Source organism: Orbicella faveolata, unplaced genomic scaffold (assembly GCF_042242905.1).
Source record: "Orbicella faveolata isolate gen_17 unplaced genomic scaffold, um_ofav_v1 contig_12, whole genome shotgun sequence".
NCBI classification, from domain to species: Eukaryota; Metazoa; Cnidaria; class Anthozoa; order Scleractinia; family Merulinidae; genus Orbicella; species Orbicella faveolata.
Genome location: NW_028301539.1, coordinates 9,004,119 through 9,031,413, shown reverse-complemented (window position 1 = coordinate 9,031,413; position 27,295 = coordinate 9,004,119). Strand labels below are relative to the sequence as shown.

Genomic DNA, 27,295 nt, shown 5'->3' with positions numbered 1-27,295 from the left:
TATACAATGATTTTTTTTTTAGAAAGACCTTATTGCATGTAGTCTTAACGCCATCAATGTCATGAAAGGACAGATAATCTGACGTTTCATCGCTTTGTGTCCCTTTCTTTAACTTATCTAAGAACTTTCACAAGAAGAATTTCAGCCTAAAATCGGCAGAAGAAAAGGAATATTCAGCCTGGGCTGAAAAAAACAAACAAACAAATAAACAAACAGACAAACAAACAAACAAAAATAAAACAATTGAATACTTTTACTAAATAAACAGAGTCTAAAACATCTATACTAAAAGGTATATGTTACATTCATTATGAGAGCAGCTATGGTTACTCTTTACCTTTCGAGGTGTCTTACGTACAAGCGATGCAGCGCATCCGGTTTAAACTGTAGATACCTACAACCCGTATCAAATTAAAGCTTATAGAGCTGGCTATCAATCTATACAAAGTATTTTGAAATGAAAGGAATTATCATATTGTTAACGACCTCTAAAAAAAGCGTGTCTGAGACTTGCTATATTAATTTTCAGTGAAAAGTTACAAAAAAAGTTTTGACATTGGATTCAAAAAATAGGGAATGACCGTAAAAAAATCGCTATCGGAGATTAAATACTTGGAAATAAACAATTCGCAGAGAGATTTTTGTTGCTTATGTGTCAAAATAGCTCCCGTCAAAATTTGAGGGCAAACGAACAAATTACCTTTTGCTCGGAGCTTTCAAAAAGGGACCCAAAAGATGATTGGAACTATCATGTTTAGAGGTCGTGAAAAATTCGACTATTCATTTTATTTCAAAATTGTTGGTATCCTGTGATAGCTGCTTTAGAAGCTTTAATATCGATATCTACAGTTCAAACGCTGCATTGCTAAGTGCAAATATAAGTGTCTGTTATTGAAAGCTTTGCAGCCGTTATTAATTTTACCATTTTGGCATTGTGTAATTAACGGTTGATAGTTTACGTTGAGGTCGAAAGTGAAAGACTGCTTCTTTATTTTTTTTCCTTTGGGTTGCAAGGAGGTCTGAATCAAGGGTCTTCCTAAATACATATGAACCAAAACCGCGCTACAGAACACTGTGGACAAGTTTAAAATGGACTAGTTCAACCAAATGTATCGCTTATAAAATTAGCGTTCTCTTCTAGAGGAATTTTTTTTTGGTGTTATTTATAAACGTTTCAGCTGACTTTTGCGTTCTCAACGGATTGACAATAACAATTAATTGGATAGCACAAATATATTATTGGAGAACGCTTACATCTAAGTCACTATTTTGCATGAGCACGATCTTCGTGTCGTTCACCTATTTATCATTATGCAACATTATTATCAATACGCGCGGCCAAATGAGCAATAAGTGCAAAAATATAAAAATACTAAAAATCTACTTACAGCACGGTAGCTTTTTGAATACTATTTAGAAATCTCACTTTAATTAATTTCTCGGGATTAAATTCCCAAGCATCCTCCAGAAGGTTAATGTCAAACCTTGTAAGTGTGCTTAATGCGTGTTTTGTTGTGTTTTCAACTAACGCAAAACTTCTATTCTAATTGAAATATGGAAAACCTCACGTTCAGTTTTCTCTCGCAGGGTCAGCTTGAGAGCTTAATTCTCGATGCGTTTTTCTTACTTTTATTCAAAACATTACCATGCTATGAGGTTTTTTTGGTAACTTTAATTTTGCCATTATTGCTAGAATGTTTACGTGTAAACAAACCATCAGCGAATGTATACTACCATTACTTCTGCAACTCCAACATCAGCTAGAAAAGGAAGAAAAAGTAAAATTATCTTAGCTATTTTTCATATTAGCTCTTTTCACTGACAGAAGTCAGGTACCTGGGTCAACTTTAACCGCTGACAACTTTTTACAGTATTCAAGAGAAAGCTGCTAGACTTTGCGACATTATATCAAAATATTACCATAGACGAAGACCAATTTGACGTTATATTTCATTGTACTCGGAAGTTGATGCTAGACTTACAGAGTGAAATTGATGCATGACCTGAGAAATGTTTCCTTAGGTCTTGAATTTTTGGCTTTTAGAAAATAACGTTCACGAAGTAATTTTTACATTTTTAGGACATTAAAGTATTGTATTATTGATTTTGCCTAATTTTTTTTCTTCATTTTTCCTTTCTGACGTTTGGAAAAGATCAAGAAATCCAAGATGACGGATCCAGCATGGCTGTTGTTTTTATTCGTGACGTAATTATCGAGTGATAGAACGCCATAGTCGTATATTGCTCACCTCAAAAGAAATTTAAGTTCTGGACTTACTATAATTTGACCAATACCCATACCCTTCAAGTTTCTTTAACGTTGAACAAAAATATTTTGAATTAACGGAAGGAGTCATGGAAGATAAAAAGACCGGTCCAATGAGTTAAAAGTCTGATCAGTACTTCTTTTATAGCAGCATGGAATCTCATCATGTTTCGCATGGTTGGCATCTTGTACGTACTTCGACAAAGCACGTACTGATGCTCGGAAATAATTATCTAGAACTTTTTCAGTCGATTGTATCTTTCCTTTTGTATTCAACGTTGCGAACCTTTTTCATACCATATTGATTCCAGTTGACAAAGGTATCCAGTTTGCTGTACTGATAAAATACTAGCTTGAGGAAGACGAGTTTCCCAAGGGCAGTTGCCTTTCGGGATCAAAAACCAACCATAGTCTGTCGAACACCCTGTGTAACGGCCGCTGATCTCAAAGATACGGTCAGCACCATTGATGCTAAAGGCCTGTAAGTTTGTTGCAGTTTTTAAATCCGTCCATGGTGATTGAACAAGCTTTTCTTGTGAAAACCAGCTCAATTTGTCTGTCCCTACAGCGTTGAACTTGAGAGAGGCGACTTCCGTTCCACCACTGTACAGCACAACCTTGGCCTACAAATATATAATCACTTATAACAATTTGTGTAATTTAATTATCAGTTACACAACATGTATTAACCAGACTAAATATGTCCGCCTCTCGTAAGACTTTGCGAGTGTAAGGTACCTTAAACCCGGCAGGTGTGAAAAAAAACAAAAACCAAAAAAAAAAAAAACATGAAGCCAATCACAGTCGAAGTCACGACGACACCAGAAAAACCCTCAGTTTAGTCGATTTCATGTAAGGTAAAGTCTGCATATGAGCCAAGTGGCTCATCAGGCCGAGGCTTTTCCGGGTTTCAGTGGCATGATGCGACTAGGGGAATTTCTTTTCTATTTTGACTTCAAACGCCTTACTTTTCATCGTGCCCTTTGTATTACTTGATCATTAGTTTGATTCAAAAGTGCACTGTCTTGCTAATCAAATACTTTGCATCAGAAATAGAAATGTTTTGATTACCCTATTCATTTCTACTTACTTCTTGAGGGTTAAAAGTTTGCCAGTTTTGTACAAAGCGGTTTTTGTAGTGTCCTTGCTGGGCTGAAGTTGTGTCTAGTGCTGCGTCAATGTCTTCAGTCAGAGTGTCGGATGAAGACCACAACTGGTCAATAAGGTGTGAAGTTACTCCTCCAACAACTTTGAATATCATTGTCCAACCTTAACAACAGGAAAAAATAGCATACGCAAATAAATATTTACCTTAAAGAAGAGGAAATTGGCTGTGTATAGCCCGTATTACACAAGGATGTTGGATGCATCGATGACGAAACCACATCCACTCGTAACGTGAGACCCCCCTTATGACAATCATGGGAATCGGATGGATTTCGTATGACCTACTCAAGTAGCATGAAGTATAAAATAAAATTTTCTGGATTAAATTGCTGTTAAGATTGATGTAAATATATGATGTACATGTAGTGCTGAAAAGTGAATTCCGATGATACCGAAATCGATTGTGGTTTAACTTTCTTCTTCTGATCGAATACTACCTTGTCAAATGCTTTTAATGATTGCGATTAATGAGGCTAATCAGGGAACTGAAAGCGCAATTATTAGGAGTTAACAATAAAACATATAAGATACCTCCCCCGTCAGTTAACTGATCACAGTAGACAGGAAATGGCTGAAAACCGTGATTAAAAACTGTGTAAATTCCAGTTGTCTTAGGAGCCTCAGAACAGTCATTAATACCTGAAAAAATAAATTTTAGCAAAATTACATTGACAAACGTAAACGTTTATATGTTAGAAAAGCTTAACCTCCTCGCTATTGTTAAGGGTAGTGTTTATGTAGCTACCATGGCTGGATGGAATGTTGGCCAATCGCATTAAGCCCAATATAATTTTGTTTTCTTTTTTATGCCGACCTATTCTTTCAGGCTAGGAAGGTTCTGTTCATAAAAAGAGATGCTTGAGTTAATGTCATTTCCCTTACCTAATTGACATTTATTTCCATAGTAACCTTGAAAACAAACACATCGGTATCCTCGTTCACCAAACCCTGTTTGACATTCCGAGTGACTTGGGCAAGGGCTGCTTAGACAGGAATTCTGAAATAGATTTTAATTAATAAGGTGTAACCGCGATTACTGAGAGGTTAATTCCTAAACGATCATGTTTAGATCGACTAAGTTTGTATACAGGTTTTCTCTGCTTCTGTAAATCGTGATCTTGATCTTAGAGGGCCACCGTTCATCAGTGTCTACTGTCTCTCTTGGTCTAAAGTGGCTCGATAGGCTCAAAGGTTTGTTTAAATATGGTGAAGGAATATTAATTGCGTGTGATTGTACTCATGAGGAGAAAATAATTTTTTAAGGTTTTACTTAAAATGGTTGCTATGGCAACCAGCCACACCCTTTTATGGTTTTAATTTATAGTATTGACGCCAACAGGTCCTGCTCTTTTACAAAACAAGATTTAACTTTCCAGCAAGCTTATCTTGTAAGTTTTTTTTTCGTTCTGTGCAATTAACCAAAGTTGTGACAGCTAACTCTTGTTTTCAGTGCTTGTTATAGGCTTCGTCTGTAAAAACCTTATTTGCGCCAAACCCAGTGGACAAATTATCTAGTGTACGTGACAGATCTTAAAATGTTACGATTTTTCTTGGTTGATTGCATCACGATACTATTAGTCTTTGAGTGCTCCAAATTTCAGGAATTTATCTTAAATGCTTTCCATAGTGGAAATTTTGCCGTGATATCAGTTGGTACAAATGTAGACGTTTCTGAAAAGTGCACTTAAAGTTAAACGATGTATTAAGTATTTAACAAGCCAGTAAGTAGGGGTGGAGAGGGAGGGATGGGGGAAGGGGTGGCGTTTGCAGGTTGCTTATCGGGGGAGGGTAATGGTTGTTGTGTTTTGTAAAAAGGTTCCCGCAGTTGTAGGAAATATTACATTTTGTAAGGGAAATGAATGACCCTGTGATGGTGATTCAGGCAACGCTTGTCACAAGTTGTTGTGCATGTCTTAATAGCTTTTATACAAACTTTCGTTCTTATTTGTTCAAACTGATCTATATTTGTGGTCACTTTCTGACTGTAAAAAACCGTCGCTATGGCCGTTGGTACGCGAGAAAAAAAAATAATACCATCATTAACTTAATTTCCTTAAATTTTACACTCATCTAGAGGCAAATTCAGCAAGATCGTTTCGAAAAACTTTTTGCAAGTGTTCAAGGGCTTTAATTCTTACATACCTTTTTTTTTTTTTCTAAACTGCGTGTATCCAGGCAGTCGTTATCCTGAGAAGCACTAGCTATATTGCAAGTGAGCTAAATGTTATGCATTTGAAGTTGTACGAAATTCAATCGAATCGATGTGCTTAAGCTCTTCTGCTTTTGATTTCATTTCTTGGAATCGATTAATAGCTTATTACTCGTTCTGTAAATTCCATGTGTTGTACACATGCAAAGTTGACGCATGCGCTTTAGAGACCAAACAGCGATTTGTGACTGAACTAGGAAACCAAAAAAAACGAAAAAAACAAAAAAACGGAGCCGAAATTTAAACCCAGGCCTCACTGCCTGGGTAAAAAGATCTTTTTTTCTGAACGTTGTCATTTTTCAGCCTATCGAGCTACCTTAATAAATTAAACATTATAAATAATTATTTTGAAGATGTTATTGAACATAGCTATGCAAGGCCCAGAATCTTTTACGCTATTATATGTCACCGTCTTAAACTAAAGTTGGTTTGAGTAATTGATCTAACGATCGTTCGACGGATTGATTGATATTGATTTAAAGTTCTCACTCTTACCAACACGTCTCGGTAAGTATAACCCTCTTTCGTTACAAAATCGTCAGTTGAGACTTGCAAATAAGTGCGGTTGTTCAAATCGCACCATGGTTTCTCACTTTGCTTTGGGCCGTAGTTGTAAGACACACAGTCTGGTTCTTTGTAGCAGCTTATTTCACACAAGTCTTGGCTGGGAAGTTTCACACTCCTGATCATGTGATGTATAAGAACCTTATCCGTGGTTTGCGCGTTGAATTTAATTTTCCTGCAGTCCTGATCATCGGAATGGACTATGTTGAATTTAAAAACAACAGCAACAACAACAACAACAATAAGACAGTAAAATAGCATTGGTGAGTCACTGTGACGACACGAATCTCATTAACGTAAACTACTAAAGCAGTAAACATAGCTATGATTGTTCTTGGAGGCACAATGTTCTCCTCAATATTTAAAGTTGTAAACAGTAAGGCAGTTCTAGAAACTGGCGCATTCTTAAATTAAACTCCTCTAGATTTACAACGATTAGCGATCTGTATTTGCTGTCTAAAGGAAGTCTGCCCGAGGACATTATTAAGTCCAATGAAGGGCTAAGTCTAACGATTTGCTAGTAAGCGTCGTCCATTATCGTACGTGAGGCGGGCCTAAGGAGATGTGTAAACTGTGCGGGTCACATTTAGTCCCCTAACAGTAGGCCGTTTGCCCTGTGGCGATAATGTTGTACTTGCTTTAGACGGCAAAACTCTTTAGCCACATCAATCTAGGGCTTAGACGTGCAATGGACTAGACATCTCTAGCTGCTGGTGTCATCATTTGTCCTGAACTTTGATGTAGCTAAAGACTTAGAAAAAAATTTGTTGAAATCTGGATGTGCCATTCCGCGCTCTACAAAATTGAAGTACATCCAGGACATTGCTATTTGCGAGCAAAACATGGCCACGAGGAGAGAGAATAACATGAGTTCAAGCGCTGATCGTGAGTAGAATTTCCTTGTTTTATCAATTTTAGGCGTTCTCGGCTTAGCTAAGTATCAGAACTGTCTGTGATTCGCTAGCGCGGAAGAAATTTATTTGCGTGGTTTCCGGGCGATAATTGACGTAACGACAACATGTTGAATGTTCGCTTACTGCTAACTATGGCCTAGTTTGTTTGAATTTCAATCGATTCTCGATGTAGGAAGCTCTTGCTCAGTCCATTTAGGACGATGCAGGCCTTTAGAAAGCAATAGATTGGCTCTCCGCCGCGCTTTTGATATCTGTACGTTCGTGTTGATTTAGACTCCAATTTCATGTTAAAAGCACTCTTAATTAAATTGTACAATTCATGATTCAACGAAAAGACGGTGAATTTAGTCTTCCTGGCCTCAAAAGGCATACAGGAGAGTAATTTGCTGCTATTTGAGCTACGATAAGCCTCGTGGAAAGCTAGCTCTAGGACAGAATTGTAGCAAGATTATCAGTGACAAGTCAAATTCTATGGCTATGTTTTTGCGAATCCGGTCAGATATTGAGATGAAATGTCACGTAACGGCTACTTTTTGGCTGAAATATAGAGGTAAATAACCGATTCCACTGCTTACCATGCTCTTGTTAGCGTGACTGGCTAATTTAACCCACGGTAAAGACATAGTGAGGTCATTTAGGTGAAATCGCAGAGGTTAAGCCAGTCTAAATTAGTGCCGCGGCGAACCAAATGATCAATGTAATCTCTAATTTAGCTTTGTTTGGCTCGTTCGACTCATTTGCAGCGACTTCAAAGGCTTGTATAGACATGGTATGGACTCTATTAAGAGTACACGAGGTAGATAGCACTCTCGGTACGACATGGCCATATTTATGTACATTTTCTAACCGATTTTCCAAAAACATGCCCGCTATCTTGGTGCAAAGTCTTTAACACTGTTTTCATAAATTCAGACAAATATGGTTGAAGTTTTTGTTTTAGGAGTTGTAAGCCAGTAAAGTTGTACGATTAGGCAAGACGAAATGACGATAAAAATTCCTGTATTTATAGCCGATGAAAAAATAAATAGTAAATATTTACATGGACACGTTTTGCCTATGCACACATTGAAGGACAGAACAATCAGTGGGAGAAAAAGATGCAAAAATGATGACCCTACCAAAATTGACAAAGAATGTTTGCAAGTCGTTAGCAAAATACTATAAAAAGACGGTAGATCTATCTGTACTTCGGACATCAAGGAATATTAGTTCTTTGGTGGCAAATCTGATATCAGTTTTCTTCTAAATACCAAATGGATGAAGATGTAGGACAGAGAGGAAAACTTTGTTGCCACTCACCTTCATTAGCCGCAGCGATTATCAGGAACAAGGCGCATAAGATTGGCTTGGTCATTCTCCTCAAAGTAATCGACTCGTACACGAAATAACCATGCATGCAGATGTTCTGAAATGACTCAGCGAGAGTTAAATGCTAGTTCAAATTACGCTGCGTGTTCTCGTATACAATAACACGTACTTTCAGCGCTATGAATGCCAAGAGCCTTCGTTAAAAATAATTCATTTCTATCTTTTTTTTTTCTACTATTATTTTGTATTAGAGTGAGTAAGACATGCAAAAATCGATTTTATTAGCAGATCAATTGGTGGGCATCTGATATTTGAAATAATTATGCTTTTGAGTTAATCATCACTCTTCATACCAAAACAGCTAGCTCCTAAACTTTCAACTGACTAATTGTGTGATTAATCAAAAGAAAATGCTAGAAGACACATGATAAGCCTGCCAAAAAAGTATCTAACACAATTTAGATCAATCAGGTAACAAGTTGACACTGAAGCTTCTTGACAAACAGAAGTGAGCTTCGAAAAATCTCAATTTTGAAAAGAGGCTGATTGCCGACTCGTTAATATTGCCGTTGTAGGGGGCATTTTATAATTAGTAACAAAACTAATGTATCTATACTGAAACAGCGCTTTTCAAAGCCCTGCTGCTAAGCTATAATCAGACTGAGAGCATAACCAACCACAGCCTATCTTATCCTCTGAGGAAATTGTTTTAGTTTCTGACTAGCTTTGAGATTGTCTGACTTTGTTTTATTCATTGGACCAACAGATGCGTTTGTTTAGAGCGTTAAATTTTGAGACTTTTTAGCTAGCATAATTCTGGCTTTTTTATCTCGTAATATATTGTTTGTACTTACGTGTGGCTGTGTCATTTTGATAATGACATTTTCTTCACGGCTGCCCTCCTTATAAAATTGAGAATCACTCATACTGTTGAGAAGTTCAGGCACAGAAGTTTCCTTGCTGTATTTACGTCCTCACATGCCCATACGTGGATATGAAAAAAAGAGTCGTAATTGGGGTATGCATGCCAACTTTTGGCCCCACGATTCAAGTTCATGAAAAAAAAAAAAAAAAAAAAGAAAAAAAAAAAAAGAAAAAAGAAAAAAGGAAAAAGAAAATTAGTAATCATTCTCAGACGATTGAATAGGAGTCCAAAGAAAACCTCTGATCGTTCAGTTCTAAGCAACATTCTTACAGGGTGATATTTGGAACCAGTTCTCAAATGGCCGGGTTTTTGAAGTGTTAAAACTTGCGACTAGAATATCGCCAAATTAAGGAACAATATTTGGCCCAGCTATAAGTTCCATTACATGTTAAACGGCGTTCAAGTAAAAAGTGGTGCAGTTTTTTCTTGATTTGCTCTAGAAGTCAAACCTGGTGGGTGATAAAACGCATGTACAGTTCTAATGAATTAGCTTAAAACTTTAATTATAGCTCAATGGGGGACAGCGAAGAAATATCACAGAGGCCACGTGATTCCATTGCAGATGTTTTTTTTTTTTCCTGTTTTCTCCCTGTTTTCTCTGTAGCTCGATCACTTAGAGCAGAATACTATTTCCATCTCGAATTCGATTTTTTATTCTGTCAGTGGTTATGTTCTTTCATGTAAACCAATAGATGAGATAATGGAAGGCATTACATTTAACATGGTTCCATGCTTAAATATTTTATTAAAAAAAGTCAACATTATACGTATCAACGGAAATTTCTCATACATCAATTTAACAACCTGTCTTTTATGTACAAAGGAACTGGTACCCGACCAATAACCTAAGTTTTCATTTCTACATATTTTACCTTATTGAAGTCTCAAAATCAACACTTTTCAATATCTTGCTGAGCCGCTGTTTTAACAACTCAATGTTAAACCCACAAATTAATAGCTTAATGCTAATTCGCTAACTCTTATTTCAGGCATTAATTCTGTTTCTTGTGATACTTCAACATCGGTATTTTGACTTTTTTCTTGTCCATAACAAAGTGAGAGAAAGACACCCCTTGCTCAGGCTGTCATTAAAGATATCTTCCTTCGCCAAGTCTTCCATTAAGAAAAAAGTCAGTTAAAAATGATATTAATATTTAACAAGAAACACCTATTGATGTTATGGAGTCAGGTATAGCGAAAGGCCTAACCAGTCTCTTGTTATGGTATGGTGATTTGCAGATATATACAAGTTTTATGTCATTATGATAGGCTGTTCTTTCCTTCTGCTATTCACGATTATTCTTTACGGCGCCTGGTTGAGTTGCGCCCTAGATGCTAAACAAGGTTTTTAAACTCTTTCTACGTGCCAGGTGGAAAATATCTTCCCTATCAAAAATGCAAACTGTATATACACTGTATGCGAGTGTTATTATCGATAATAATTGCTTATTTTGTTCACAGTATTACTTTGCTTTTGCGCTGATCATAAAAAAAAGTGAACATTGTTTTCGTAAAATTGTTTGTTCAATACCTGCATGAGTAGTAAATTTTTACCAAGTTTAAACTATGCTTTATGAATGGAAGGGTGCGGGAGCATATCATCCATCTTGAATGTTTAATTTTTCGTAGTAATGTACTTAGCGGGAACTTATTCTGTCCATGCAAACTTGGGTGAGGATTAGAAAACTGTTGTATTTTCGTTTTGATGATCTTGAGTGACAATTGAGCACCCATTTTTTCTAGGCTGTCAAACTCACCAATTATTATAACCACTGTTGAAATAAGCATACAGTATACAGTACAGCTAAAAATGTGTTTGAACATTGCTGTTTTGATCCATCAATTCCCATCTCTGCCCGGAATGACTTCTATGAAACAACAACAACAACAACAACAACAACAACAACACCAACCAGGTTTTATTGCATGACCATGAATACATACAGTATTGCAAAAAATTTTGTAAACTAAAACTTTAAGGGTAATGATTATTGTGAACATATAATTAAGTTGTGCTATAGCGATCACGTTACATTGGTTTGATTTGACGAATATTGCGTAGATCAAAGCAAGATGAAATGAATTTTGCAAATTGAATATTAAAATAATGATATGCAGAGGTCTTAAGTTTGCCGATGGCTTGAAACGGAGATAATTGTAAAAAAATCGGAACGATATTTCCTATTTTTCTGTAAAATTCATCTCTTAGAATAGAGTATTTAAGAAAAATAAGATTCATTTTCAATTTGACTAGATAATTCAGAAATACTATAGTCAGAGTCTGTTAATCCTTAGGATTTGATCATATCCGCTTTCAGTTTCAATCCTTAGTTTGTGATTGTCCATCCTAAACTTTACTAGTCCTTTATTTCGCTTAGCTATTTTGTTAGGCCTAAATAAGAAGAAGGTGTATAATCGTTCTCAAAAGTGCATGTTGAAATATTCTAATTATTATAGCTTTGCATGGTATGTTGCCAGCATAATAAGTATGAAAAGCTCGTAGGTTACATTGTATGTTAAAGACTATTACTAGGTTTGGCACTATAAACTATTTACCGTAATTGTAAATATTTTTTTCAGGTATATTTCGATCTCTAAAGTTTACAACACCAGTGGATGGCTATGCCCTCGTTGGTCACGTGATAAAAAACCGTTCTATTGGAGTACACGTCTCCAGTAAAAACCTATGCACAATGGAAAGCCAGTGTGTCTCGATTAACATTGGCCCACCAATCAACGGTAAAATGGTTTGTGAGCTAAGCAATTCTGACCATAAAAGGAAAAGGAGGGATTTATTTACAGGGCTACTCAGGTGAGGAGTTTAAACCTAGCGCATGGTTTTCATTTAACAGCAACAACAACAAAAAATGTGTCAATACGAGTTTGTAATGGGCTGCTTGTTTACCTCATCAGAACCCTTGCTCCAGTGACCCTTGCTCGCATAATGGGACATGCTTAAATGGTTTTACAAACTAGGGATATCTATGTGAGTGTAACGTTGGTTTTGCCGGAGGAAACTGCGAAAAAGGTACAGGGAAGAGACAGAACTGTGTAGCATAAATACTATCAATTTTTTAAGGTGCTGTTCTACCTAGTTAAATACAAAGCTGTTACTCAGGAGCTTTTATACCATGCCATAGAAAGGACAGCCAATCAGAATACAAGAAAGCCGTTGTATCTTCAAGGGTATTACAACCAGCCTTCTTACGCTCAAGCACCGCGCGTATGTCGCATTGTTTCTTTTTCTGGCCACTGTATTTTCTTTGCCGTGATATCAAATTGGGATATTCCATGGTATACCTCGCGAAAGCGTGGCATAACTATATTTATTTAATGGTAAAAAAATATTAATATATCTATATCTATGGGCTTCAATTTGCGTATGCTTGCCAAGTAGCGGAAGGTTAGATTAAAGGAATTTGCGATTTGTATTGCGAGAAAATCTTTTTTTTTTTTTTTTGGCATAAATCTATTTTTAGTTTCTGATAATTGCATGGACGCTTTCCCAACATCTGGAATTGTCAAGATTCTTAACCACGGCCTGGATCCATTTCCTGTTTATTGCTATCAGACAAACGACGAAGGAGGTGACTATTGTTATAACTTGTTAATCGTGGATGTTTCTTGCTTTATTGTTGTTGTCTTCAGTTTAGTCCAAGTTGAAAAAAATGGCGAGGGCCTCAAGTTTCTTTCTATCCTAGATTGATGCGATTTAAACTTACTTAGACAGACTCCAGTTCTCAGTTTGTTTTAATTTATTCATTTAACTTATGTTTCGTCCGGTTACGATGTGTTAGTAGTTACGATACGCGTTATGTTATATTGCATTCCTAACTTTGTTTTGACGACTGATGTGCTCTGTTTCGTTGTGTTGTTAAACCTAGCTCAGTTGAAACATTCTAACTACAACGACGAAACAAGAGGAGTGTTAAAGATAATCATATATGATTATTGGTTTTTGTAATCGCTGTTTATAACCCGTAGACGATATGTCCTTTCTATTTTGTGGTAGACTTATAATCATTTATAGCGCAGCTCCGGCGGCCCGAAGGGCCGCCAAGCGGAGCCCCATACCCATATAGGGAACAAAAGGAAACCCATGAATTGATTTTCTCATGGTTATCATGGCTAGCGGTATTGCTCGTGGGCGCGTACGCACGACGGCGACGACGACGGAGTCGCGCAAGATGGCGCCATACTCCAGCTAATAGGTTGACAGAGACATGCACCCTTCGGTTTGTAGCGGGAGAATACCATTTTTCTTAGCGGGATTTTTAAAGAAAAACGATAGCAGAGGTTGATCTAATATTTTTAAGACAGGGTTGCACTGAAGCAAAAAACAGAAAGCAAGAATTAACAGGAAAAGAAGTAGCGAAGAAGATCGCGAAAAAGACTGAGCGGGTCAGCGCTGGAGAAGGAGGCGAGACAGTACTGAACAATGCCGTGAATTATAGCTAGTAAAGGGCTAGAGAAAGGAGGTGAAATAATACCGAACAATGCCGTGAACCAAAGGTAACGAGGGCTATAGAAAGGAGGCGAAAGTACCCGACAAATTGATTCAGAAGACTGCCGAACTCCCCATGACCAAGTTCAAAATTCGCGCGAACGTGATGCTGTGCAGCCGTGCAAGAAAATTCAAAAGTCACCTGATTTGGTCAGGTCAAGTGACTTTTGTTGTTGCGTTTGCTATGAAAATTAACAAGTTGCCTCGGCGATATAAGCTTATTTTCAATTGGAATCCATTAAAAGTCTTCCTTATTGGAAGCCATGCTGTAAGAGATTTTAAAAATTGCATCGTTTTAATTTCGCTCGTCTCTAAACAATAACACGTGGGTCGCTTTGGAGGTTGCTGTAAGTTGTAAACAAATTAAGTTTTCTGTCGATTTTCGTCGTCAACTTAAGCTTATAACCTCACGTCTGAAAATAAGCTTAACCAAAACCGTACTTGTAAACACGGCCGGGCGAGTTTTGAAGTTTTCTCTGAGTTAGTTAGCACTGCCGCTTCGTAGACTGCTAAAATTTCTTCCTCTGTTGTTGAAAACCAAGGAAGGTCTACAAACCATTTTAATTCGAAGCGAACAGGATTTGCTAAATTTAATTTTGTTTCTATGTGAATATTTGCATATTTGGATTACAAAGTGTGGAGAGTTCCTCGTTTTGTTAGTTCAATTTATTCGGTTTGGCGAAGTGCTTTTGTGAATTCCGAGGTTAATTTGGTTGAAGACTGGTAATTAGCTACTGCCAATAAAATGACTGCAAAGCTAAATTAAGCCGTCGGCAAAAATACAGACTCTCAGTAATATTCAAATTAAAATATTCAAAAGCGTGAATAATTTTTAAACTTTAACACCGCAAGCTTAAACGAATTTTCTTTATCCTCTCTTTTATTTGGTCACCTTTCATTGAGAAGGGATTTGCTGTTGATACTCGAGCTCAGATGTAGTGATATGCATCTTGTGTTTATAATGTAGATTTCCTCGTTTTATTTTGTTGTCTGTCCAATTAGTTCGGTTTGGTGAAATGCTCATATAGTCCAAAATGTCGAGTAGACGATTATGCATGGCAATCCTGTCTGCAAATAAAGCTCTGCTTTGATTTTGACTGGCTATTTCATTTTATTTGTGCCATTGCTTTTGGTTGGGCGTACATGGACCCTATTTTCTTAATAAGAGGTTATTCCCCAATGCGGTATTTACACTTAATATGGAAATGTTCCTAAAAAGTGACATGGTACTAATTAACTCTGTAAATTGAACAGTGTAATAGAAGTTCTTGCCCTGACCATTTCTCGGTAATAAGAATAACTTTTACATACATATATACACAATTTAGTTGGAGAGAGCATTCTCCTATCTCCACTCTCTCTCTCTCTCTGCTCTCTTCTTCACACTAATTTTTTATTAACTAACTTGTTAAATGAATGTCACTGACTGTTTCCTTTGTTGTGCATGCATACTTTTTTGCTTGTTGAAGAAAGTTTCAGTTTCTTCCTGGCTGTACAGTTTCCTTTCTCCTGTCCTGTACCAATTCGATTGTGATATAACTTTGTGAATTCTCTATTCTCCTTAAATTTTATCTCATCAGGTTGATAGAATGCACTCTCAGAGTGTTCCATCATTGTCTTCAGTCGCCACAATTTTCCGGAAAAAAGCAATAGTTTTCTTAATTTCCTTTTACTTTGTGTTAGGACTTTTTAGCATGCCTGTTATTGGCCCATGGGCATTACGGGAGAATAATTTTCAAGTAAAGAATTACATTCGTTTTAGTGTTGAGTATTTTAAATTGTTATGAATCAGGCATTTATTTTTATTTTTTATTTTTTATATTTTTCATTTTAGTCGCACGCAATGTTTTATGATTTTACTGAGGTATACCATGTAAATGTAAATAATGCACTGGAATTGGCCAATCAGAGTGCATTATATCGGCTTTAAACACAAACCATATATAATAAATGACTTGTATGTGAATGATATTTTTATTACAGAGAACTGGACAGGGCAAGAACTTCTTTTGTGAATTTATATATTAATTCCTCTCAGTGCTGTCAAAATGTCTCAGGAACCTTCATTACTGATAATCTATTATTTTCCACCATACCTACAGCACAGAAGCTCACCAAATCCTAACTGATAACTAACATGTGTGTATCTCTAGCCTTTGCTGTGTGCTACATGTATATTCTGGTATCCCGCCTTAACTGCTAGAAACAATTTTGACAGAGCTGTTGCAAAAGTTTCACTTAAACTGAATTCCAGTAACAGCACTACATGTAGCAGTGTTATTGAGTATGAACTTTATGGAGGATTTTAAATTTTTATTTTTTTATGATTACAGACGACAACAAAATATACATGTGTATACATAACCTGATGTTGGTGTTGGTTACAAACCGTAGTTCATAATGGTCATCCTATTACAGGTAAGGGAGAAAAGTTCAGAGAGTTTAGAACATTTCTTCCCCCAGCACACCTTCTGTCTATAGGTGCAATAATTGAGAGGTTATATATATATATACGAAGAGTAATGTAAAGTTACTGTATAAACTTAGCATTAAAATCTGACATTTGAACGCCTCCTTTGCTAAAATTAGTCACGATTTAATTGTTATCACTCCCTGGGAATTCATAGAGATTCCAGAGGCAAATTATCACCTAATGTGGAAGTCCTGTCTTCAAGTGAGGGAAAATGACACAAAAGAGTTACAATGAGAGTAAAAAGAATTGTGAATGTTGATATGGTGTACATTATACATCATGTAAAGGTATTTGGTGAGTGCCAAAGGCATAACATTTCATGTATTGCTTTTTCAAGACAAATTATATAACAGTGATGTTTTAAAAGGTGTGATCAGAGAAATAATGAGTACATTGTCCAGGCAACACCAGTTTATGGATGGCATTAATGCAGACAGTAAGAGGAACTGTAAACGCTACTACGTAAGTTAGCTCTATGCTTATGACTTCTTGTTCTTGGATTTTGTGTCATTTCATCACAAGAATAGGTAATGAAAGATGCAATAGTTGCAATATATTTTTGAAGGAAAACTTATAAGTCTGCCTATGCTGGATAACAGCCATGTGTAAACTGAATGTGAAGCAAACACTCTGTTAAAGATGGGGCAACCCTAAAAGTCGGAAACTGGAATCCAGAATCTGGAACCAAAAACCGGAATCCAGAAACTGGAAACCGGAATCTGCAAATCAAAGAAAATAAGTTCTTCAAATACACGAAAATTGTTTTGCTTAGCTTTTCGACTGTAAAAAGTAAGCTGCCAAGTGAAAAGGACCTCAAACTTAACCTTTTTTGAAACAAAAATTCCCCGTCTGTTGAAATCATGCAACCGTTATTTCTAGTGAGGGCTATGATTATGAGAATCTCAGTAAAGTGCGTCTTAATTTTATTCCAGGCACCTCGAGAGCGTCTAAAATAAGCTTGCTAGTAATTGCCATTTTGTTTAATAAGTGATCTTCAATTTACCGGAAGTATAAGTTTATCCTTTATGTCTAGTAGATACTGAACAAGATAGAAAATGTCATAGAGAACAGGATATCTGTCAGTGGCAGCCCCCTGTACATTGACGGTCACGCCCCCTACTTTCAAAGTCCAAAGGCTAACCCGTCTGGTCTAAATATGAAATTTGATTTTTCCAATAGATACGAGACCAATTCCAGATTAACACAATTTCCACACTGATACTGTGACAAATCAGCATTTCATATTCTTGGCGACCATCATATTAAAACAATTTGTAGAAATGTTGTATACTTACTTCCGTCTGCTTCTCACTTGCTAACAAATCAGACCATGTGTTGTTAAAAGATGCTAAAAGACTGCCCGAAACTCACCGCAATAGCCTATAATAGCTTGTTGTTAATGTGCTGCTCACCAGTCATCTCAGAGCAATTTGATCTAGACAAGAACCGGGCTCTCACCAGGGCCAGCTTGAACAAAAGATTGGTAACTTAGCCCATGAGAAGGCTGTCGTGTTTGGGCTGGGGGCGTGAGTGGCAAAGCCGCATGAAGGCTCTTGGTGACATGCCAATGCAGAAAAACACTATTTAGCCTGCTCAGACACTAGAGACAGATACTAGAGCCTGCTCGCAGGCTATGAGTAACTCTATCCACCTAAAAAATCAGTATCCCTGACTGGATAGTGATGTACCCAATGGATAGCTTTATGCAGCTTTTGACCAACTGGGCCAGATATATAGCTAAGGGTTGTTCAGAACTAGTCAATAATTTTTTAGCAATTACAGTCTGTGGCTGAAGTAAAGCCAAGAAAATAAATAACAACAAAATAATTTTTGCTCATATTTATTTATTAGACATTGCTGAAGTGAATTATTTCTATCATCATTCATAATATCTGGATTCCAGATTCTGGTTTTTGGTTCCGGATTGTGGATTCCAGATTCTGGATTCCGGATTTCGGTTTCCAAATTCAGTGTTTTAGGGTTGCCCCAGATGATGTATGTGCATATGTTAATCTTGAATAATCTGAAATTTCAGAGAGTTTAAAAATATCATATCATACCTGTGATGGTTCTGAGGTGGAGGGCTGTTACATGTACATGTAAATGTCTCATGCAAGATTTTTCACTCGTTATGATTCAGGTGCAAATAGTTTCTGTATCTGTTGATGTGCAACAATCTACACCAATATTTCAACCTAATAATGTACAGTGTATATTAATTAACCAAATTACGCTGTTTTTACTTGACCAGTGCTACTACATAGTAATGTGATGTTGAAGTGCACAAATTTAAAAACACGCCCTGAGTGTCAACTTGTCAAGTATATGAACTGGCCAGACAGTGTAGATTAAAAATTCTCTGAAAGGTAAGATGTTTCTTAAACATTATTTTGTAATTAATGATTTCTCAGACATTGTTTTCTTCAAGAAAAGATTCATACCCCACATGGAGGTTTTTTCTCTATTAGAGCTCTTGATTCCTGATACTTTAATTTGGAATTTCTAAAGACTGGCCATGAATGGGTGTTGGGTGTGAATATCTTCTGGAACTGCACATTCATTCATTGAGTAAGCAAGAACATCAGTATTTATCCTGACAAACTCTGATTTTCTTCTGGAAGCTGAACTCATATACAGTTGTGCAGTTACATGTACAACCAAACAGCCTGGATGACCCTGTGATTGGGACTGTGCACATTGTTGTAACCCTCAATGTTCCAGTTTCTTGTTTGAAGCAAATTGCATTTGCTCTTGAAAGCAAGTGGCGAAGTTCATAACAGTTATGTAAGTTTGCTTTGTATTTCAGGGCAGAGCCTGCCACAGTGAAAGTTGGAGTACCAACCCCTAGCATTTGATTCACTAATAACACTCAGTAAACAACTAACAATGAAGTACACTGTATATCAAAGAAAGGAATTACAAGACTGTTCCTGTCAGTCAATATATGAACAGTTTACAGATGGGGAGCCTGTATTAAAACATCAAAGATTTTCAAAGCAACCATGGCCTGGTGAGATATTTCTGAGGAAATATAAATTTAAGGTCCTTGTGATTGCTTATAGGCATTGATTTTTATTGTAAACAATATCTTCCTGAGTGTATTTTTCTTGTGTACTAATTGTTGTAGAACACAGACATCACTGTTACGACAGAGATATTAATTTGTGAAAAGTTCTATAAACAAATGCATCTGGGAACAAATTAATTTATCATGGATGCAGCTTCTGAGAGATCCCCAATATTAATGGAACATACACTGTTCAGACATGTAAAAGAGTTCAGTAATTCATTACTTATGATTGTAATGCTTTGTTTGGTTTCTCTGCATTTACAGACAACTTGATGGGATTATAGATTCTGCACCAAGTTCATTGAATAAACTGACTTGGAGGTTCAGTTCTGCAACCCATCCTGTTTGTAGTAATATCATAGCTGCAACATTGTGACAGATACACTGCATTGCATTATTAAGAAACACATATTAACTAATTATCTTTAAGTGCCTTTTAAATTAATCAGTTTTTCTTAGAGATAATTTACTCATGGTTTAAATAATTGGCTTTTTGGCTTTAAAATGATATTTATTGAGCTTTTAAATCAATTTTGTGATAATCTGCATTGGGCATGGCATAAATTGATATTTTGCCAACACAAAATGGAGAACTGGGTCTTAAGCAAAGTTGCAGGATTATCATTTTTGTAGAAAGAAAGGGTTGAGAAATTTGTGACATTCTACAGACAGCCTTGCCATTCGCAATGTTTGATAAGGCTAATTTGTTCCATTCTGTTGTAGAAATAGTGTTCTCTTATTTATAAATTATTTCAATCTGTTGTTTAAATGATTGCCTTATAACCCCATGCCTGGCTTTGGTGCATGTAGGATATTGATGTATTTTTTAGCCATTTTGCTGTAAATTATCTTAATTGATGTGTCAGTCAAAACATATCTTGGATATGCTGGGCTCTTCTGACAAATGTACCTATGCCTGATAACCTTGGAGTGCATTTGGTTGTGTAGTGCAGACAAATACATGTACATAATATAACTTCCTCTTAGCTTACTGATAATTCTTGGTATAATTTAATCATAGCAAAATTAATTAATGGAACCCAATAACAGCTCTTGTAGTCCACAATGCCAGTCGAGAAAAAGAACAAATCACATTGAAATTGAATAATAAAATTATTATTAGAAGCCTATGCAAGTATTCATGATCAGCAAAAAAAATATATCGTAAGTACCATTCATGCGAGGGTGATTTTGCTTATTGCAAACCCTTCCAGCAGGAGGAGACTCCATACAATAGTGAAGATGGCTAAATGTATCTTTGGGGACAAGCTAGAAAACAAAACTTTCCAACATTTCACATATGTATACTGTTTTGGTATTTTTGTGAGATTTCATTTGGTAGAGATTCAAGGACTGAGTATATTGTAACCACTGCATTTCAATCAGTCCCCACAACAAAAAAATGTGTAAACTTCTTTTGTGTGGGAGTCCCCATGTTAACTAAGGAAGAATATAATGATTAATAACAATGCCTTGAATAAGGTAGGAAAGAACAAGAAATGCCACCAAAAAGCACAGAAGACAGTTCTGTTCTGTGATCAAGATTTTTGGTGGCTTCCAAGAAATCCTTGAAATCATGGCTCTATATTTCATAATTACACCATCTTACACCTCGATCTGCTGATGTAATACTAGTTCCGGCTGAAACTATTAAATCATTCGCAATTTACCTCATACATGTTGGATTATTTTCATTAGTAACAACATTCCGAAAAATAACTGAGGAGCTCCGCTTTTAGGCTGGCCTAAATCTATATATTATGAAAATGTCAGCAATGTGCACACGTAAACCTTTTAATTGTGTTTGTTAACAAGGTTGGACAATGATATTCAAGGCAGTTGGCGGCGTTTCTTCAACAGAAGTGGGTCACTAGTGGAATTCCCCCTTGACACTGTCAGAGAATGTTAATGCTGCCCTTGATGTAACTACAACATATCTGAGACACTACAAGAACCGAATTGTTGTGAACTGAACTACTTTTGATCCTCAGGAGGTAAACGTTATGCTAGGTTATCAAACGGAGCTGGGGAAAATCGTAAAACAACTATCGATTACACTATCGAAAACAGATCACATTGCTAGTCTGTATTAGTTACTAACTGAATTAAGACGTAATCCTACAGGAAACGACCAATTTCATCTTTTAGTGGGCAAAAATCTTGTACCAGAATAATTTCAAGCATATTAAAGTCCTTTTTGCATTTTCTAAAAGCTAAAGATATAACTGTTTGCCTGAAATTACACCAAAAACAATTACTCTAAGACATACAAGATAGGTGCAAGGGGATGGTGATTGGCGGGTGGTAGGGTGATGTTCAGCGACTGTTCGTTCATCCCTGACAGAGATTTCGACTTGTCAACTGTCTCTTTACTTTATTTGACATTGCCATACCAACCACATACAATTATTTTGACATACAGTTTAACCCAGAATTCTCTCATTTTGGACCGAATTCTCCTTGGGCAACATTGTAGACTATCGTTTTTCATTCTGTTATCACTTTCGGTTTCTTTTGCGTCATTTCGGGTATTTTCTGACTTTTTGAGAAAATAGGGAATCTTTTGTATTATTTCCAACTGAATGCTTTCTTTACACATTATTACAAATTTCAAGATCAAATATTAATAACTTGAAATGAAACGTCAGATATGATTAAACTCGAGTTTGTTTTATCTTGATCCATGTTTTAAACAACAAGGTCGTGATGCATCATACGATATGAGGAAAACCTTTGGACATTTTAACAGTCGAACTTGCAAGTGGTTTGTGAACTGCTCTTTGAACTCGCAACTATTGTGTATGTCAAGTTTAAATCGAGATGCAAACCTATTGCAAAAGTTGGAGGTCGAATCGAACTGCTATTTAAAATCTAGAGCATAATATGCATTTCAAGTGGATCTTATAAAAATATTTCATGACACAATATTTTTCTAATGCAAAGCTGTTTGCATTCCTTACCTGTGTTTTTCGAATGTCGATGTTTTTTCCTCCATCGTCAAATTCTCCAGAAGCGAACTTGCAAAATAAATCCTGAAAGGTAATGACGTATCCACTACGGACCTAGCGTACCAAAGCTTTAAAATTTTAGCCTGAGTTTTCGAATAAAGACGCAGACAAAAGCCATTTCTTTTCTTTGTACTCAATTGAGGAGAACTGGGTAAAAAGTAATAGTAACGCCAGTTGGTGTTTGTTCGTACAAACGTTACTAATGACAAATAATAAAAAAAGAGAGAGACGGCCCCAAAAAAAGAAGCGGGCAGGGACGAGAAACATTTGCTACTTTTTTTGTTGTTTCTATTTTTACTTGGCCTAAAGGACGACGATATCGGTTTACAACGACAACCAAGGGGAGGGGTTCCACTTACCCCTCTGTTTTGCAAATAATGTCATTGTATTATTTGAGAAAATAGTGAAATCCAAGGCCGATCCAAGATGGCGGGCTTACTGACATTATGTGACGATGGCCAAAGTCATTACCAGCTAAAATATATCACCTTGTAAATGACGCCGTGGAATATCTTTTTACAACGAAAACCCAGGGAAGGGGTTCCACTCACCCCTTTGTTTTGCAAATGATGTCATTGCATTGTGATTTTAGGTCCGTGTAGTGTTGTACGAGAGAGGAAATGAAGTGGTCTCTCTTAAGCTCAATGGTTCTGGCACAAACAGGTTAGACTGGTTTTCACAGACAAACCTTATTTCGTCTCCATGGAATGACCTCACAACTGATGCAAGCTTACAATTTTTCAACTTGATCGGCGGACCGAAGCGATACTTCGATATTAGCAAGTCCTACGGAGGTTGTGGTAGTGACGTTGGGTGATTAGTTATTACTGGACCTGATTGCGCTTGGGAAACGCGTTTCGCTATGCCAAGTATTCAATACAGCAAGCTGGGGAACGCTGTTGTCTGGGAGGATTATGGTAAATGCAGTGTCTTGTAGTACACTATTTTAAGTGATGCATGCGACTCTGACCAGATTAATCCTTCTACGTCGTAGGAGTCCTGTATTGTACACTGCACACTCGCGTGAGCGCAAGCTTCAGCATAAAGATAGAACAGCGCAATTCTCGATTTAGAAAGCCTTTTTCGAGGAAAGGGAAGGGAGGATTATTTTTAACAGTTCAACTTTTTGAATTTGTCGAGATTGGTTCCTCCAGAAGTTTATCGCCCCACGAGTTGAAAGTTAACAGAAGCTTTTTACAATGTAAGGCGCATATACTGTAAGTGGGAAAATGTCAGCAGATCTAGAATAGGGTGAAAAAGGAAAGTAAAGTCGACTCTCGCTGCGACGGCCGCCTGAAGGTCGCAGTTTACTGGCGACTGTGGAGAGGTGGCCATTTATGGTCAATTATCTGCCTGCCAGGAATCATGGTAGTTGTATTCATCAAAACACAGATTCAGTCCAAGATGATAGATACAACTACCATGATTCCCTGCGGGCTTGTCCCAAAGAGGAAATTGACCACGTTAGGAGGTTATAATATTCAACAGTTATTCGAATTTTAGTAAAATTTTCAGAGGTGAATATCAAGGACTACAAAATAATGGACTAAAACATAAAAACACAGATGCCAGTGTTCGTGTGCATATAATACAGCCGTAGTTTTAATAATAAGCTTACATGTACCCCGATTGCCAATCGTTTTACTCATCGAGTTCGGTAGTAAAACAAAAGAGCAAAACACTGCGAAAAATAAATTTATCTGGTACCTTTGTTTTATCGTTGTTAGCTTCATTCACAGTTGTCATCATCTCCTAAAGATGAGTAGCTTTAGTTTGAAGAAAAATAAATTTCGGTCAATCGATCTGACCTGCTGGCGATCGACGCAACCACTGCGTTTACGATTCTTAAAAGCCTTGAATACGAGTTCTTGAAAAGATTTTTGGTCCAAGAGCGACAGCAGTCATTTTCAAAATTCTCCATCCTTTTGATTATCCTGTACTCGCTTTGATGTCTTTCAGCAACTGTCCGCAATGTTTACTTCCCGAGATGGCAAAGATGGGGAACTTAGTAACCAAGCTCCAGCGGGAGTGAATATAACGTCACATGATAAGCTTTTCGACCAATCAGAATGTCCGATTCTTATATTCACCTTTGGAAGTTATACTAATAACAAATATCTCCACTGGGACGAAAATGAGTGGCTTATTGCAGAAAGGTGTCCGATTTTTCTTTTTTTTTGGGGGGGGGGAGGAGGAGGGGGGGTGGCCGTTTGAAACGGTTCAACTGTATTTGCGAGACTGGTCATGATGGGAGGAGATGAAAATACCAGATCGTTTTTTTTTTTTTTTTTTTTTTTAATTACTGTGATAAAGTTTGACAGTGAATATATTTCTCAAATGCAAGTTTCGTTCATGTAGCACCCCGGTAAATGGAATAAAAGACTGGAATACCAGGCGTCGTTCATTAATCTGCACAACTTAAATGTTTTAATTGTTTTAGATTACAATTGTCCTAGTTTAAAGTTAGGTTTAAATGATCCCAAACGAGGCCTAGGAGTAGCCGTTTTATACCGCTCAGAACTCCAGTTTATGTAGTCAAGGGCGAAACGTACATTTATTGTTTTGTGTCAATTTTATTTTGCAGGAAATGTTGGCGTCGCTGACGTGCTAGTCGTGTTTGTCAGATGAATGCACCAAGAAGACACATCATTGACCATTACATCTTTTGTAGCAGTATATCAGTCATTTGGGTGCAGATACAGAGTTCTCTTATTTTGGTCAGACCAACACCTGAATAACATTACGATTAATAGGTTGTCAATAGCCTTTATGCATGATGAAATCAGGCAAGCAAATTTCACCACCAGCCCTCGTTTTGAAAATTTATCATGGACAAATTCCCAAAGAAGCAGAGATAAGAATAACACCCTCGTCAAGACAACACGAAGGTGCCGGAGGTTTTAGAAATATTCTCGCAAACGAGGCTTGATGGTGAGTTTTAGTCGTGTGAAGTTATCATATATAAGACCTATTATATTCAATCACTGACACTCAGCCCACTTTATATATCGACAGGTGTATCTTATTAATGTTAGTTACAATACAAGATTAGCTACGAATAAACAATTTCGACTGACAGGGATCACTTAATGTAATCAATAACAATATAACATATTGGAGAAGCCGCGGTTGGTGCATGGAGCTTTGTAGATTGAGTGGTCAGATTTCAGCAGGGCAGGCCAGGGTTATGGTTTTGTATCTTAAAACAGATTCTTTAAGTCCTCTTTCAAAAGGCTTCTTTAGCGGATTAAATGATCAGGGATAGGTCCTGCAATGAACAAGTTTCCCATGCGGTGGCAAAAATATTGATTACCAGTAGTTTGATGCTAAATAATACGGAAATAGGACCATCCAGTTATTCTGGCTAACGGTTGTCACGTGCTGAAACAATTTATCTCTCCAAGTAAATGACTAGTCGACGAGCTGAGCTTTCTGCTAAATGATACAGCGTACGTCATATTCATCTTTGCCACTGCGTCTCACTCTCTTGTTTTCGAGACCATTTTCACTCTCGTTATAGTCCATACAAATCCTATACAAGCACGCGCTGGAGTATGCAATATCTTTCTGGCGACAGAGCCTTAAACATTAAAATAACTTAGATTTCTAAAATGTGTTAAGAGATTGTTTTGCATTTGCTTATTTCATGCAGTCAGGAAATTTTACTGAAAGGCCAATATTTATTAACCAAAAATGTATGAATTCCTTCATCGAGCCAAATTTTGCTCGTTAGGGGCTAAGAATGGTCAATTGGACAGAATTATGGAGAAAAAGAAAGTTTTGCAGAAATTTGTGCTTTATCTTTAACCCTTTGAATACTCAACCTTCACCAAAAAAATACCGTTTTTTACCGCTTTGTTAGGCTTTTTTGGCTGCCACGACGCTAGACAAGCCTAAGTTTTGCTAAGATTATGCATGCGCGTAAGCCAAAATTTGGACTTTTTTTTGTCATTGTCCGTTCTCAATTTGTTTGTTGCCCCTTTCCTTTCCTTTTCCCCTCGGCCCTTATACTCTGACTACCTTGTGGGTTGCATGTTCTTTCTGGCTGCCGTGGAAAGTTGGATGTTACTTACGGGCGAAGCCTAGAAATGGACCTTGATCAATCATAGGCATAGTGGACCATTTTACCACCGTTTTTGCACCAAAACGGATGACTTTGTTTTTCGATTTGCGACGTCGGAATGTCGTCGATATCTAAACCTGACCATTGTACGGAAAGGCCTATCCTAGCTCTACCATCTGCTTATCAATAATATCTGGTGACATTTAAATTGATGACGTCACAAGTGGTACAAAGAGCACGACCATTGAGTGGCCGTATATGGCTACTTGGGCGTCAAGGGGTTAAAGTTTTAAGTAAGCACAAACTTAAGATCGAACTAGGTCACTAACAGTCCAGCCATGGACTTTGAGAAACTATAATATGCCAAGTGTACGAGTCAAGTTACGTCAGAAATTTTATACCCTTATCTTGTCTCAATGTGGCACACCCCATGCAGCCGGAAGACACGATTTTATTACCAAATCCATTAGATAATACGATACATTTATCAAAAATTCACATCACAAGCTATAACCTCTCGCCATGAACTTCACAAATTATACAATGTAATCAAGTTAGCTATGAAGTTTATTTCATCCTCTGTTATTACACGTGAGTTACTGATTCTATCACATGACCAGAAGGCAGAGATCCCATGAGATAGCACGGCGCTTGCGCAAGTCATTGCACAATTTGCGCTTATCGCGGTAAGTCACGCCATTTCTTGGAGCTTGGTTTTTCTAAGCTAAAAACCTATTGACACGAATTGCTGGCGAGGTTAACATAGTTAGCTTCAAATCTTAGTCCAGCTAAGGCCCTAACGTAGTTGGGTGCCAATAATTCAG

The 27,295-nt window shown here is 37.0% G+C and overlaps 1 long non-coding RNA gene and 2 pseudogenes across 3 annotated transcripts; 2 read left to right on the top strand and 1 right to left on the bottom strand.

Moving 5' to 3' along the window:
• Positions 1–984: 984 nt before the first annotated feature.
• On the bottom strand, positions 985–8,474 carry LOC110046536 (uncharacterized; annotated as a pseudogene). Its single transcript, XR_016204241.1, has 6 exons — positions 8,420–8,474; positions 6,138–6,406; positions 4,316–4,430; positions 3,965–4,072; positions 3,357–3,535; positions 985–2,889 (listed from the first exon to the last, which is right to left on the bottom strand). The product of XR_016204241.1 is annotated as an uncharacterized LOC110046536 (transcript).
• A 2,001-nt stretch (positions 8,475–10,475) lies between these two features.
• Positions 10,476–25,421, top strand: LOC149116473 (uncharacterized; annotated as a pseudogene).
• LOC149116474 (uncharacterized) lies at positions 18,264–20,530 on the top strand. Of its 2 annotated transcripts, XR_016205762.1 has the most exons (3): positions 18,264–18,696; positions 19,137–19,340; positions 19,665–20,530. It is a non-coding gene; the product is annotated as an uncharacterized LOC149116474 (long non-coding RNA). The 2 variants fall into 2 exon arrangements; XR_016205761.1 differs by having other exon boundaries at positions 18,264–19,340.
• Positions 25,422–27,295: the final 1,874 nt, after the last annotated feature.